The sequence below is a fragment of the Cornus florida genome, unplaced genomic scaffold (assembly GCF_030987335.1).
Source record: "Cornus florida cultivar Cherokee Brave unplaced genomic scaffold, ASM3098733v1 CherokeeBrave_3.0.0_Hap2_Chr04, whole genome shotgun sequence".
NCBI classification, from domain to species: Eukaryota; Viridiplantae; Streptophyta; class Magnoliopsida; order Cornales; family Cornaceae; genus Cornus; species Cornus florida.
In genome coordinates, this window is record NW_026775574.1 from 58,765 (window position 1) to 74,075 (window position 15,311).

The window sequence follows — 15,311 nt, forward strand, 5'->3', positions numbered from 1 at the left end:
GAAGGGTTAGAGACAAATAGCTTAAAAAGAAGTACCACTGTTATGTCTAGGTTTTATATTTCTTTAAAGAAAATGTCCCCCGTGTAGTGACATGGAGGCGAAAAAAGGAAAGGGGATGGGGTTTCTCTCGCTTTTGGCATGGCGCCACCAATGGGAGGCTCACAGGATGGGCTATTAGCTCAAAGGTAGAGTGTGCCCCTGATAATTGCGCCGTTGTGCCTGGGCTGTGCAAAATCATGTCTTTTTAACAACTCAATCACTCACATATGGTTCGGGTTACAATGTAACAAACAGGATTCGGACAAGTTTGGACAAAATGGAGACAATATAGTCGTATTTTTATGTGATAAGAGAAACCAGATATATTAAAAGGAAAACTGTATAAGACTATCAATAGGCCAACTATCTAATACAAAGTATAATGTTTGGCATTAAAAAAGAAACAGGAACATGTTATGACAAAAGCAGTGAACCAAGAAATAATTACCAATCAAGTCCAAACAGTGTCTGAACTTGAGTGTAGGAATGACCTTAATCATCATATCTGCCGGATTCTCTACTGTCCCAAACTTCCTCACTGCAACAGCATCCTGTGCAACCACATCTCTGATGAAATGAAACCTGACATCAACATGCTTGGTCCCCTCATGGAACATCTGATTTTTAATCAGATGTATGGCACTCTGGCTATTGCAAAACACAATCAAATCATCCTGCTTCAAGCCCAAATCACCAACCAAGCCTCTCAACCATATAACTTCCTTCACTTCTTTTGTAGCTGCCATGTACTCAGCTTCAATGGTAAACAATGCAACTACGGGCTGCAAAGTTGTCATCCAACGGATCACACTCCCACAAAGAGTGAAGACATACCTTGTCATGGGTCACCTTCTCAAGATCTCCAACATAATCCGAATCCAGCAACACTACCACACGTGTTGCTGGTTCTACCATAGACTAAGCCAACATCTCCAGTGCCTCGCAAGTACCGTAATATCCACTTCAGAGCCTGCCAATGGACCTTCCCGGGTCTATCCATATATCTGCTCACTACGCTAACTACATGTGAAATGTTTGGCCTAGTGCACACCATAGCATACATGAGGCTACCAACTAGGGATGTAAACGAATCGAGCCGAGCTTCAGAGTGTTCGGGCTCGGCTCGGCTCGTCACAACAAAAGGGTTGCTTGAGCTCGATCGTGCCTTGGCTGAATCTAACCGAGCTCGGCTCGGCAATGCTCAAAAGGGCTCGAGCTCGGCTCGACAACTCGTTATGGCAAAAAAAAAATACCAGATGAGGGAGGGAGATAACAAGAAATGAGAGAGAATATGGGCTGTTGTAATCGTTAATTGATTGGAGCTCTTGCCGCTGCTGTGATCGTCAATTGATTGGGGCTCCTGACGTCCCTATAATCATGGGATCACGTAGATAAGATCCCCATAATCATGGGATCACATAGATTTAGGCATATTTCCTATTTTTCTTTGATTTGGTTTCCTTTCTTTATACCCTATTCTTGTATATAAATATAGCTCTTGGCTCTCGGTTTAAGTAAGCCAGAACCCAAAAACTCTAATTTTGTTTTTTTATGAAGCAAGCCTACAAAATTAGTTTGAGCTTGGTTCGTTTACTAAGTAAACGAACATGAACCAAGCTTTTATTGAGCCGAGCTCGAGATGTTTGTTGAGCGCTTAATTCATTTACAGCCTTACTACCAACTACACTAGCATAACGAACACGAGACATCTGCTCCACCACCTCCCCAATCTACTGAAAGTCTAAAATGGGCAGCCAATGGAGTACTCACAGGCTTTGACACTTGCATACCAAAGCGTTCCAGCACATTCTCAATATATTTCCTCTATGACAAATACAACTACCCGCTCCTCTGTCCCTGTGAATTTCCATACCCAATATCCTCTTTGGAGCACCAAGATCCTTCATCTCAAATTCACCACTAAGCTGAGCCTTCAACATGTTGATTTCAGACATGTTCTTACAAGCTATCAACATGTCATCAACATACAGCAACAAGTACAAATATGAACCATCTAAGAGCCTCCTGTGATACACACAACTGTCAAACTCACTCCTACAGTAGCTATTCCCAACCATAAAGGTATCAAATTGCTTGTACCACTGTCTAGGAGACTGCTTCAGCCCATATAAGGACTTTTTGTGTAGGCAAACATGGTCTTCATTTTCCAAAATCTCAAACCCCTCAGGCTGATGCATATAAATCTGCTCTTCAAACTCACCATGCAAGAAAGCAGTCTTGACATCAAGCTACTCAAGCTCTAAGTCATACAAAGCAACCATAGCAACACCAGGATTGAGCTATATTTCACCACAGGAGAAAAACTTCGTTGAAGTCCACTGCTTCCCTCTATGTATAGCCATTCGCCACCAAACGTGCCTTGTACCTTGCATCTTCCAACCCCTAGATTTCCTTCCTTCTACTTGAAAACCCATTTACAACACACAATCTTCTGGCCCTTAAGCTACTTAACTAGCTCCCAAGTCTGGTTCTTATGAAGAAACTCAATCTCCTCACGCATGGCAATAGTGTGCTGACATCAGTCAATGTCCTCACTATGCCGTCATACAACTTCATTCGAACTATACTGATACCTACAACTTTGCATACCGCATCATTCACCCATCAGAACTTCCCTTCCATCAATAGATCGATAAGAGGTAAAACGGTCTCTGTTTGGTTAAGCATGAAACGAGCAACCCGAATCAAGAATTCCCTCATCGCAAGAGCTGCCGAGTGAAATCGTGAGAACGTTACCACCATCTGAATCATTACCCTCTGCAACAGCAAAAGTATCAACTTCAGAGGATTTTTCCTTTCCCTTCTTACTCTCCAGACAATCTTTCCTGAAGTGCCTTTCCTTGAGACAAATGTAGCATCTCAACACCTTCGTTCAATTCTTAGACTTGGAACAATTTCTGCTGCCAGACCCTTCCTTCTGATTCATTCTCCCTCCAACAACCAGCCATTCTACCAAACTTTCTGTGTTGCCCTCTAACGCCCTTTTCTGCAACTCCTTGCAATTCAGAGTTGCCTTCACGTCTTTCATGGACAAAGCAATTCTGCCATACATCATCGTATCGACAAAGTTCTCATACGAGGGTGGTAGAGAACACAATAAAATAATTATCTGATCTTCATCCTCTACCTTGACATCAATATTATTCAAGTCCATGATGATATTGTTTACCTCGTTAAGATAGTCTTTCAGAAACGAACCTTGTGCATCTAAAGAGTGAACAACTGCTTCTTTAGATACAAGCGGTTCACAAGAGATTTCGTCATATACCGAGACTCCAACTTCTTCCACAGTCCATCCACCGTAGTCCTGCAACTTCTCGCAGAACCTCGTAGGGGTGCATAAAAGAACTGTGGAACCGGAACCGAAACCGGAACCATGAGAATCGAAATTCCAGTTCTCACGGTTTCGGTTCCTAAAATGAGGAACCGTTGAGATTCGGTTCGGTTCTGGTTCCGGTCTCACGGTTCGGTTCCGACACCGAACCGAACCGAACCGTAATATATATATTATATATATTTGATTATATTATTAATATTATTAACTCTAATTTATAAACCTTTAAAACAAAATATTTTTAGGGCAAATCATTTCAGCCTCCCCAAGCGCCTACATCTCTATTCTCGTTCTCGACTCTGAACTTGCCCCCTCTCTCTCTCTCTGTCCGTCTCTCTCTCTGCAACTGCAAACTACAAAATCTACAAGAATCAGAAGTTCAAAACCCATATATTTCAGATCTACAAAATCTACAAGAATCAGAAGTTCAAAACCCATATATTTCAGATCTGTTTGCAAGAATCAAAAGTTCAAAACCCATATCGGCATATCATTTCAAGATTGTTCAAAAAATCAAAACCCATATCTTTCAGTTTCCATCGCCCGCTGTTCCAGTTCGGGTTCGCCGTTCGCAAGCTTCAACCGCTGTCTCTCAACTCTCAAGCTTGCAACTGCTAACTAGTATGTATGGGTTTTCTTTTAATTTTTTTCTAAATCAACTAATCAAGGTCTGTAATTCTTGTTTTACAAACTAAAATCAAGTGTAATCTTTTTTTTGTGTATACATACATATATATATATATATATATATATATATATATATTGTTGAGAATTCTTTCTTTTTTCTCAATATGTAGTGGAGATATGGATTTATCCGTGAATAGCTGGCACCCTAATCTTAGGGTGTAAATGCTAGCTGATTGTTTTTCCTATTTAATGTTGATTTGATTCTTTCTGTGTTGACTTTCCTAATTTAATTCCTATTTATTTGTTGCTTGTTTTATTCCATCAATTTAGGAAATTGAGTACCTGGTCTGTATCCTCCAAATTTTCCTATTTATGTATTGTTTCTGTACAATTTCTAAATATGCAATAAAAGAATTTCTTCTTCTCTTTCTCTCGGAGTATTCACCTATCATCATTATGGTATCAGAGCAGAAATAAAGCGCTTGCTTGGATATGACATCTACTCAAGAAAAAACCATCCTTAGCCATGTCGGAGGATCCGAAGGCTCAGTCTTACCAATAATCGGACACAAACTGAACGGAAACAATTTCCCACAATGGTCTCAATCCGTCGTGATGTACGTTTGTGGCAAAGGAAAGGACGACTATCTCACCAGAGAGATTACTGCTCTAGCGAAAGAATATCAAAAATTCAAAACTTGGAAAGCTGAGAACATGATGGTTATGTCATGGTTGGTTAATTCCATGACTACAGAGGTGGGAGAAAACTTCATGTTCTATGCAACAGCAAAGGAGATGTGGGATGCAGCAAGAGACACTTATTCTGATAATGAAAATACATCAGAACTGATTCAAATTAAGGGTATCCTTCATAATCGACGACAAGGTGAGATGTCTGTTACCCAATATTTCAATATACTCACTCGTCATTGGCAGCAACTAGATATGTTCGAGACCTCTGTATAGGATACTCCCGAAGATGCAGAAAAATATAGAAAGATTGTCTAGAAAGAACGAATCTATAAGAGTCTGTTGGGTCTTAATAAAGACCTTGATGAAGTAAGGGGAAAAGTCCTCGGTATTAAAACTCGACCAAACATCCGTGAAGTATTCTCAGAAGTTCGACGTGAGGAAAGCAGAAAAAAGGTGATGATGGGTAGACAAAATCAACCTGCTTCAACAGAAGGATCAGCCTTGGTTACCCAAAACTCCAATCCCTCAAACTATGACAACCGTCCTCGGAAAGGCAGACCATGCTGTGACCATTGCCGCAAATCAGGTCATACCCGAGAAACATGTTGGAAAATACATGGAAAACCACCAAACTGGAAGCCAAGATCAAAAAGAGAACCACAAGGATATCAAACTGCAACCGACGGTTAGCCACCGATCCCTGTTCCAGACAGCCATAGCTCCGGTGCCTTATCTCTCAACAAGGACCAAATTGAGCAGCTGATCAAACTCCTTAACCAGTCTAGCACAAATTCCAGCAATCATTCGTCTTTCTTAGCCCAAAAAGGTAGTTTTAAAATTGCTTTAAGTGTCAGCAAAAAGGAACCCTGGATCATTGATTCAGGAGCCACCGATCACATGACAGGTTGTGCAAATTTTTTCTCTTCATATAATCCATGTCCTGGAAATCTAAAAATAAAAATTGCAGATGGTTCATTATCTTCCGTTGCAGGAAAAGGCTCAATTACAATTTCAAAGAGTCTAACCCTCAAATATGTTCTTCATGTTCCTAATCTTTCATGTAATCTTTTGTCTATTAGCAAACTGACTAAGGATCTAGACTGTATTGCTAAATTCTCTAATTCCTTGTGTGAATTTCAGGAACTATCTTCGGGGAGGACGATTGGCAGTGCTAGGGAATGTGAAGGGCTCTATTACTTTGATGACGACATAGTCGTGAGTGGACAAGCTCAAAAAACAAGCTGTGAGAGTGAAGTTCTTTCTTTATTCGGAGAAAAAGAAATAATGTTGTGGCATCGTAGACTTGGCCACCCTAGTTTTTCCTATTTAAAAAACCTATTTCCTTCATTATTCAAGAATAAAAATCCAGCCTAATTTCAATGTGAAATATGTCAACTTGCTAAACATCATCGCACTTTTTTTCCATCTCAACCGTACAAATCATCAAAACCTTTTTCCATCATTCATAGTGATATTTGGGGGCCTTCTAAAGTAACAACTTTTACTGGTAAAAAATGGTTTGTAACCTTCATTGATGATCACACCAGAATTTGTTGGGTCTTTCTCTTAAAAGAAAAATCTGAAACTGCGCATATTTTCAAAGAATTTCACTCCATGATCCAAAATCAGTTTCAAACAAAAATTCAAATATTAAGAAATGATAATGGTCGTGAATATTTTAACTCTGTTCTCAGTGAGTTTCTTAACAAACATGGCATTATTCATCAAAGCTCATGTGTGTATACCCCCAAACAAAATGGCCTCTCTGAAAGAAAAAACCGCCATCTCCTAGAAGTGGCTCGGTCTATCATGTTCACCTCAAATATGAAAAAAAAAATTTGGGGAGAAGCAATTCTCACTGCCTCTTATCTCATAAACTGTATGCCCACTAAAGTCGTAAATTATCAAACTCCCCTCAACTCCTTGATTGAAGCCTATCCTCATATACATTTCATTAGCAAATTACCTCTCAAAGTGTTTGGTTGTGCTGCTTTCCTCCATATACATAGCCATAACCGTGGCAAGCTTGATCCAAGAGCCATAAAATGTGTGTTTGTGGGATACTCTCCTACTCAAAAGGGGTACCGATGTTATTCTCTAGAAAAAAGGAAATTTCTCACCTCCATGGATGTCACCTTTTTTGAGAACCAGCCATTTTTTTCAAAAACTGATCTTCAGGGGGAGCAACATATTTCGGAAGATCAGTTTTGGGATATTTCTCTACCTAACTCAACCCCATCTCAACCAGATCAACCTCCACCTTCTCCTCCTAATCCTACTATGCCATTAACATGTGAAAATTCTCAGGTAAGGGGAGAACTTCAACAACCGAATGAACAAGAGCTACGGGTTTACACTCGACGAAACAATCAACGAGTAATAGAGCAACCACCACCTCAGCATCGCCAAGAATCCGAACCTTAGACAGTGACTCGAAATTCTGATTCAGGTAATCTCCCCTTCGAGTCTACTTCTATGCTTAATAATGAATCTAACCTAGATTTGCCAATTGCCCTTAGAAAAGGAATTCGATCATGCACCCTTCATCCTATCTCTAGATTTGTTTCGTATAAAAAATTATTACCATCCTATAGAGCTTTTACCACTAATCTTTCCAGTGTCGAAATTCCAAATTCTATACAGGAGACTCTTATCTATTCCAGAGTGGAGAGAAGCTGTTAAAGAAGAAATGAGGGCTCTTGAAAAAAATGGCACGTGGGAATTGGTAAACTTGCCTACAGGAAAGAAAACAGTGGGATGTAAATGGGTCTTCACTGTGAAGTACAAATCTGATGGTTCTATTAAGAGATATAAAGCTAGACTTGTAGCGAAGGGATTTACTCAGACATATGGAGTGGACTACCAAGAGACTTTTGCACCGGTGGCAAAACTGAACACCATCCAAGTCCTTTTATCTTTCGCAGCAAATTTGGATTGGCCTCTACAACAACTAGATGTGAAGAATGCCTTTCTTAATGGAGATCTTGACGAGGAGGTATACATGGACAGACCACTAGGATTTGAAAACAGGAGCGAATCTGGGAAAGTATGCAGACTGAGGAAATCCCTTTATGGGTTGAAACAGTCACCACGTGCTTGGTTTCAAAAATTCACTAAAGCAATTCGCAGCCATGGATACAGTCAAACTCAAGCAGATTATACTTTATTCTATAAACAATCCCGTGAAGGGAAAGTCACAATATTAACTGTTCATGTTGATGATATAATCCTCACAGGTAATGATCTTGAAGAAATTGAACTATTGAAGAAGACTCTGGCTAGTGAATTCTAGATTAAAGATCTTGGTTTCTTAAAATATTTTTTTGGCATGGAAGTTGCAAGAACCAGCAAAGGAACCTCAGTCTCACAGCGAAAATACACTCTGGACTTACTAAAGGAGACGGGTATGCTTGGCTGTAAACTTGCTGACACTCCGATGGATCCAAATCAAAAGCTAGGACTGACAGAAGGTGGAACTCCTGTGGATAAAGGCATGTATCAGCGATTGGTTGCAAAGCTAATCCATTTGTCTCACACACGTCCAGACATAGCCTTCGCAGTTAGTGCAGTCAGTCAATTCATGCATTCTCCTGGAAAGGATCACTTAGAAGCCGTGTACAGAATCCTCAAGTACCTCAAAAGAACTCCTGGTAAAGGCCTGTTTTTTGGAAAACATGAAGAGAATAAAATTGAGGCATACATAGATGCTGATTGGGCAGGTTTAGTTACAGATAGAAGGTCCACTACTGGTTACTGTACGTTTGTTTGGGGAAACCTAGTAACTTGGCGAAGTAAAAAGCAAGCAGTTATTGATAGAAGCAGTGCAAAGGCTGAATTTAGAGCTATGTGTCACGCCCCGCCTATGGAGGTTGTACCACGCAGGCGACACGCAAACGCTGAGGAGGACGCTGCATGGCAACTGCATGGCAAGTGGAGTTTCTAGAGTCTTCCGGAGTAGTCTAGAGTTGTGTGTAAGATTCTAGATATGTGTAGAAGTGTGTGGAAGGTTTTAGAATTCTCCAGAATTGTGTGGAGTAGTATGGAGGGTTCTAGAATGTTGTAGATATGTATGGAGATGTGTAGAAGGTGGAAGAAGATTCTAGAGAATCAATCTCCACCGTTGGTTAAAATGCATCCTAGCCATCCATTAGGGATGGGGATGCCTATAAATAGGAGTAGGACTTCATTTTGCAACCAACAAGTCCTAGAGTGAGTCTTGAGAGCCTTGTAGAGAGCTTGAGTGTTAGCCTTGTACAAAGCATTCTTTGAAGTAATAGAAGTGTTCTTTCCTTGCCAACTTAAGCGCCTTAGTGTGTGTGAGTGTGCAAGCCAAGTAAGGAGAGGGCGAGGGCAACTACAACACTAGTAAGCGCACGAGGGGAGTGTGTTGGCTAAGGTGTGCACGGGAGTTAGGCTGACCAAGTACTTGCAAGAGTGAAAGCAACGTCTTGGTGCCGCACGAGAGCAGCTAGAGTGGTGCTGAAACTCTAAGCCCGTGACATATGGCTCAGGGTATTTGTGAATTATTGTGGTTAAAGTTATTATTACAAGAATTAAAAATTGAAGCAAATCTACCTATGAAGTTGTACTGTGATAATAAGGCTGCGATCACTATAGCTCATAACCCTGTTCATCACGATCGAACAAAGCATGTGGAAGTAGATCGTCATTTTATCAAAGAGAAAATTAAAGAAGGAACAATCTGTATGACATTTGTTCCTACAAGTAGCCAAACTGCTGATATCTTGACAAAGGGCCTACCGAGATTGAATTTCGAAAAATTAGGAGCCAAGCTGGGCATGATCGACATCTATGCTCCAGCTTGAGGGGGAGTGTTGAGAATTCTTTCTTTTTTCTCAATACGTAGTGGAGATATGGATTTATCCATGAATAGCTAGCACCCTAATCTTAGGGTGTAAATGTTAGCTGATTGTTTTTCCGATTTAATGTTGATTTGATTCTTTCTGTGTGTTGACTTTCCTAGTTTAATTCCTATTTATTTCTTGCTTGTTTTATTCCATCAATTTAGGAAATTAAGTAGCTGGTCTGTAGCCTCCAAATTTTCCTATTTATGTATTGTTTCTGTACAATTTCTAAATATGCAATAAGAGAATTTCTTCTTCTCTTTCTCTCGGAGTATTCACCTATCATCATTATATATATAAAGGTCTGTAATTCTTATTTTGTAATCAAAACCCATATATTTCTCTTTTTTTTTTTTTTTTTTTTTTTTTGGATAGGAAGAGGGGTTGACCGTGGCCGGAGATTTGTGAAGCACTTGTTGAGGATTTAGCCGCTGTCTCGGCGAAAGTCTTCTCAGATCCGGTCTCAGTTTGGTCATCGGTTCCACTGCTCACGGTTCCAGTTCCATTTTTTAGGAACCGTTCAGACCGGTTCCGGTTCCAACAGGAACCGAACCGAACCGAACCGTGTGCACCCCTAGAACCTCATTACTCAAGCACAACAAAATAGTAATGTGTGCTTTCTCCATAACCTTATCTTTGTCTTTAATCTTTTCTGGCAGTACATCCTTCCCCTTCAGCGCCTTGGATAAACCATCCTAACCCGCCACTAGTTGAAATCGTTCCTGCCTTTAAACTTCTCAATTTCCAGAAGCTTGGACGCCATCCCTACTTCAAACCAGAAGCTCTGATACCAGTGAAGCGAACTTAGCAACAATTACGAAACACGACAAAAAATAAACACACCACACAAAGAACATAAAGATTTATACGTAGTTCGGCAAAGCCTATGTCTACGGTGGAGATCCAGTGAAAGTCTTCACTATGTCCAAAATCGGATATTGCCCCTCATTCTCTCTTTCTACGATTTTCAGTGTCTCTTGATCATCACACTCCAAACCCTAAGTCCCTTATATATCAACCTACAAGAGAGTCCTAATTAGGGTATGTGATGTGGTACAAATTTGGTGTCGGGTCACAACGACCTGCCGACCCGTTGGATGAGCTTTGTGTGGGCCCATGGGTCATGGACCCTAATCAATCTCTTGTAGCCTAATATATAAGGGTGCTTAGGGTTTTGAGTGGTGCAAAATAGAGACTGAAATTCGTACACAAACAGAGTGAGGGGTTGAAAACTTGTAATCTCTTATTTTACACGTAGTCAAGACTTTTGCCGTATCTCCACCGTAGACGTAGGTTGTTGCCGAACCACGTACAAATCTTTGTGTTCTTTGTGTGGCGTGTTTATTTTTCTGTCGTGATTCTTGGTTATATCTTGGGTTCGCTGCGTTTGTCGTAACAAACTGGTATCAGAGACAATGGTTCATGTTGAGAAGTTCAACCTTTATTCGAAAAAGATCCAAAAAACACAAAGAGTCTCAGCAGAATTTGCAATGGAGTTTAGTTGCAGGTGGAGTCAATCAATCGGTTTGTTTGGTCACGATGGTCAAAAATCGTGATGGGTTACATGGCATGGAGCTCAAGCAGTCAAGATGGAGCCTTCAGGTTTAATTGATTGAGCAGCGTATAGTGGGGACAATCCGAGTTCTGCCATAAGATCGAGAAGATTGAAGTTGCAAAGAATTGCCCAGATCAATGTCGTGGGAAGCGATGTTTGGCAGGATGATATTTGAATAAAGGTGGAGATTGTTAGGAATTGTGTTTCAAATTATATTGTAATTAGGTTTCTATTTTAGAATTATTTATTATGGTAATTTCTTGTAGAGACAAGTCTTGGGCTCTAAGAAATTGTAATCCTTGTCCACCAAGGAATTAGGTATGTGACTACAAATAGATACCTAAGTTTTTGTTGAGAGTTATGAGTTGAGAGAGATGTAACTTCATGTGGGTTGGAGTTGATGGACAGAGTTGTAGTTACATGTTGAGTAGAGTGAACACTAATGGCAAGAGAGTGTCTCGTGGAGTACACGAAGAACTCGGTTAAGAGTTTGTGTGCATTGTCCAGTGTTAGAAATTCTCTACTGTTAGTAATATCTCTACATATATAGTGAATCTCTTCTCATCCATGGACGAAGCCCTGATTTTGGGTGAACCACGTATATCTTGTGTTTGTTGTGTGATTGCTTTATTTCTTCTATTCCTTCTGCTATGCGAGGTTGAAATGTGGATGCTGCAGAGGGTAATGATTCAGATGGTGGCAACATTCTCATAATTTCAGTCGGCAGCTCTTGTGAAAAGTGGATACTTGATTCGGGTTGCTCGTTCCATGCTTGTCCAAACAGGGACTGGTTTACCTCTTATCGATCTATTGATGGAGGGGAAGTTCTGACGGCGAATGATGTGGCATGCAAGGTTGTACGTATCAGTACAATTTGAATTAAGAAGTATGATGGGATTGTGAGGATATTGATGTCAGGCATGTACCAGAACTGAGAAAGAATTTGATTTCCCTAGGTACGCTGGATTCCATCGGGTTTACAAGGCTGAAGGTGGGAGTCATTCGGGTTTCAATGGGTGCTCTTGTGGTGATGAAGGGACTGAAGAAGCATGGTTTATATGCTTTGCAGGGTAGCACAGTCACGGGTTCAATTGTTGTATCGTCCTCAGATCCGGATTCAAATATTACCAGATTCTGGCATATATGACTTGGGGCAAGGTTTGCTTGGTGGTCAGAAAATTGGGAAGCTGGATTTCTGTGAGTATTGTGTCTTCAGGAAGCAATGCAAAGTGAAGTTCAGTACAGGAATTTATAGGACCAAGGAATTCATTCTGATCTTTGGGGTCCCTCTCAGGTTACCACATGGTGGTGGTAGATATATGATGACGTTGATGGATGACTTTTCTCAGAAAGTTTAGGTTTATATTCTGAAGCACAAGAATGAGGCTTTTGTTACATTCAAGCAGTAGAAGACCTTGACTAAGAAGCAGACTGGAAAATAGGTCAGCACTTGAGGACAAACAATGGCTTGGAATTTTGTGATGGAGAATTTAATGAGTTTTGCAAGACTCACGGAATTGTGAGACACCACACAGTGAGGAAGACTCCGCAGCAAAATGGAGTTGCAAAACGGACGAATATAATACTATTAGAGAAGGCACGGTATATATTGTCCAATGCAGGGTTAGATAAAGCATTTTGGGCTGAAGCTGTTTCTACAGCTAGCTACTTGGTGAACAGGTCTCCATCGACTATAACACTCCAGAGATGGTCTGGTTCTCCTGCCAATTACAGTAATCTAACAATATTTGGGTATCCAGCGTACGCTCATGTGAATGAGGAGAAGCTTAAATTGAGGGCTAAGAAATGCATATTTCTTGGTTATCAACCTGGGGTCAAGGGATACAGATTATGGTGCTTAAAGGCTTCGGGAAAGAAGATACTTGTTAGCAAGGATGTGACCTTTCATGAGTCTGCGATGTACACTCCGCAGAAGGAGGTAGTTGATTTAGGGAGAGCTCAAGGTGTCAGTGAGCAGGTGGAGCATGTAAACGTTCAGTTAGAGGATAGTCCTATTCGGTTGACTCACAAGCAAGTGCAGTTTCAGACAGAGAGGGATGCACAGTTGCAGCAGCATAGTTTGGCTAGAGACAGGCCTAGGAGGGATATTAGGCCACCTGAGAAGTATAGGTTTTCACATGTTGATTCGGTTGCTTATGCACTTAGTGTGGCAGAAGATATTGATGAATCGTGTACTTATCACGAGGCCATAACAGGTGGAGAGTCAGCACAGTGGTATGTTGCCATAAGTGAGGAGATTGAGTCTCTTCATAAGAACCAAACTTGGGAGCTAGTTAAGAAGCCTAAGGGCCAAAAGATTGTGTTTTGTAAATGGGTCTTCAAGAAGAACGAAGGAACTCCAGGGGTGAAAGATGCGAGGTACAAGGCACGCTTAGTAACGAAGGGCTATATACAGAGAGAAGAGGTGGACTTCTATGAAATGTTTTCTCCTGTGGTGAAACATAGCTCAATCTGGTGCTACTTGCTATGGTTGCATAGAGCTCTAGCAGCTTGATGTCAAGACTATTTTCTTGCATAGTGAGTTGAAAGAGCAGATTTATATGCATCAGCCTGAGGGGTTTGACATGAGGTTCTTAGATGGTTCGTATTTGTACTAGTTGTTGTATGTTGATGACATGTTGATAGCTTGCAAGAATATGTTTGAAATCAGCATGTTGAAGGCTCAGCTTAGTGGCAAATTTTTTTTTTTTTTTTGATAAGTAATAATAAATTAAAAAAGGCGTTCAATAGGGGAACGTGTCCCATGAACATTAGAGAGACCGGGGTTTAAGGCCACAAAGAATCCAAAAAAGAAATTAAATCATCAGAAGAGGAACGAGAACTTCTGTTCACATAACTAAAGAGAGAGCGAATAATAAAAAGTTTCAGTGTCATTGTAGACAACTCCTTCCCTTCAAACATTCTACTATTTCTCTCCTTCCAGATACACCACCAAATACAATGTGGTACAGATCTCCAATAATCACGAACACTCCTACTCACACGACAACCTCTCCAAGCATGAATCAACCCCTTAGTAGAACATGGCATTACCCATCACATGCCAAATAGCCCAAGAATAAGATTCCAGCAATCGTGCGCTACAGAGCAATGCATTAGGAGATGATCGACTAACTCCCCATCCTGCTTACATATGCAACACCGATTAACAAGAAAATTTCCCCTTTTCCTCAAATTATCGATCATTGGAATCTTACCCCAAACGGCGGTCCATACAAAGAATGCCACCCTAGGAGTCACAGAACGCCATATGGTCTTCCATGGGAAATCATAGGATGCAAAATTAGACAAACATAAGAACAAAGACCTTACTTCAAAACGATCGAGAGAAGAGGGAATCCAAATCAAATTGTCATAACCCCTGCCAATTTCTTCCTGCCGATACAATTGATCCAAGAAAATGCTCACCTCTTCCAACTCCCAGTCCTAAAATGAACGCCGAAAATGAACATTCCACGTAATCCCACTATTATCAAGCTGATAACAGTTAGCTACGATGGCATGTTTATCAACTGCAATACTATATAATTTGGGAAATGTAAGACATAAAGGCTGGTTCCCACACCAAAGATCTTCCCAAAAACGAACGCAACTACCATCACGAACTCTGAATCTGATATGAGAGGAAAAGGCATCCCATCCTTTCCGAATGGATTTCAAAGCCCCAACTCCTCCTGCAATAGAAATCGGACGTGTAGTCCATCCGCCAACGTCTTCCCCATACCTGCAAGATACTAATCTATGCCAAGGGCGGTGTCTTTCCTTCCCGTATCTCCACAACCATTTGCCCAGAAGAGCTTGATTAAAAGGAATCAATCGTCTAATACCGAGACCCCCCAGTTTTAGAGGCTTGCATACTTGCTCCCAACTAACAAGGTGATACTTGAACTCTTCTCCCCTCCCTCCCCAAAGGAAATTCCTTTGAATTTTTTCAATTCTATCAGCAACTGAGCATTGAATTTGGAACATAGAAAGAAAATAAGTGGGAAGGCTTGATAAAGTGCTCTTAATAAGAGTTATTTTACCCCCCTTGGACAACTATTGCTTCTTCCAACCTGCCAACCTCTTTGCATACCTATTAAGCACAGAATCCCAACTCCCCACTAACCTGGAATAAGCCCCTAGGGGCAATCCCAAATAAAGGATAGGAAAGGAG

At 40.8% G+C, this 15,311-nt stretch overlaps 1 protein-coding gene across 8 annotated transcripts in view; it reads right to left on the reverse strand.

Annotated features, from left to right (window-relative positions):
- Positions 1-15,311, reverse strand: part of LOC132302401 (ADP-ribosylation factor GTPase-activating protein AGD4-like) — a 123,420-nt gene that overhangs the window by 36,404 nt on the left and 71,705 nt on the right. The window lies entirely within an intron of this gene.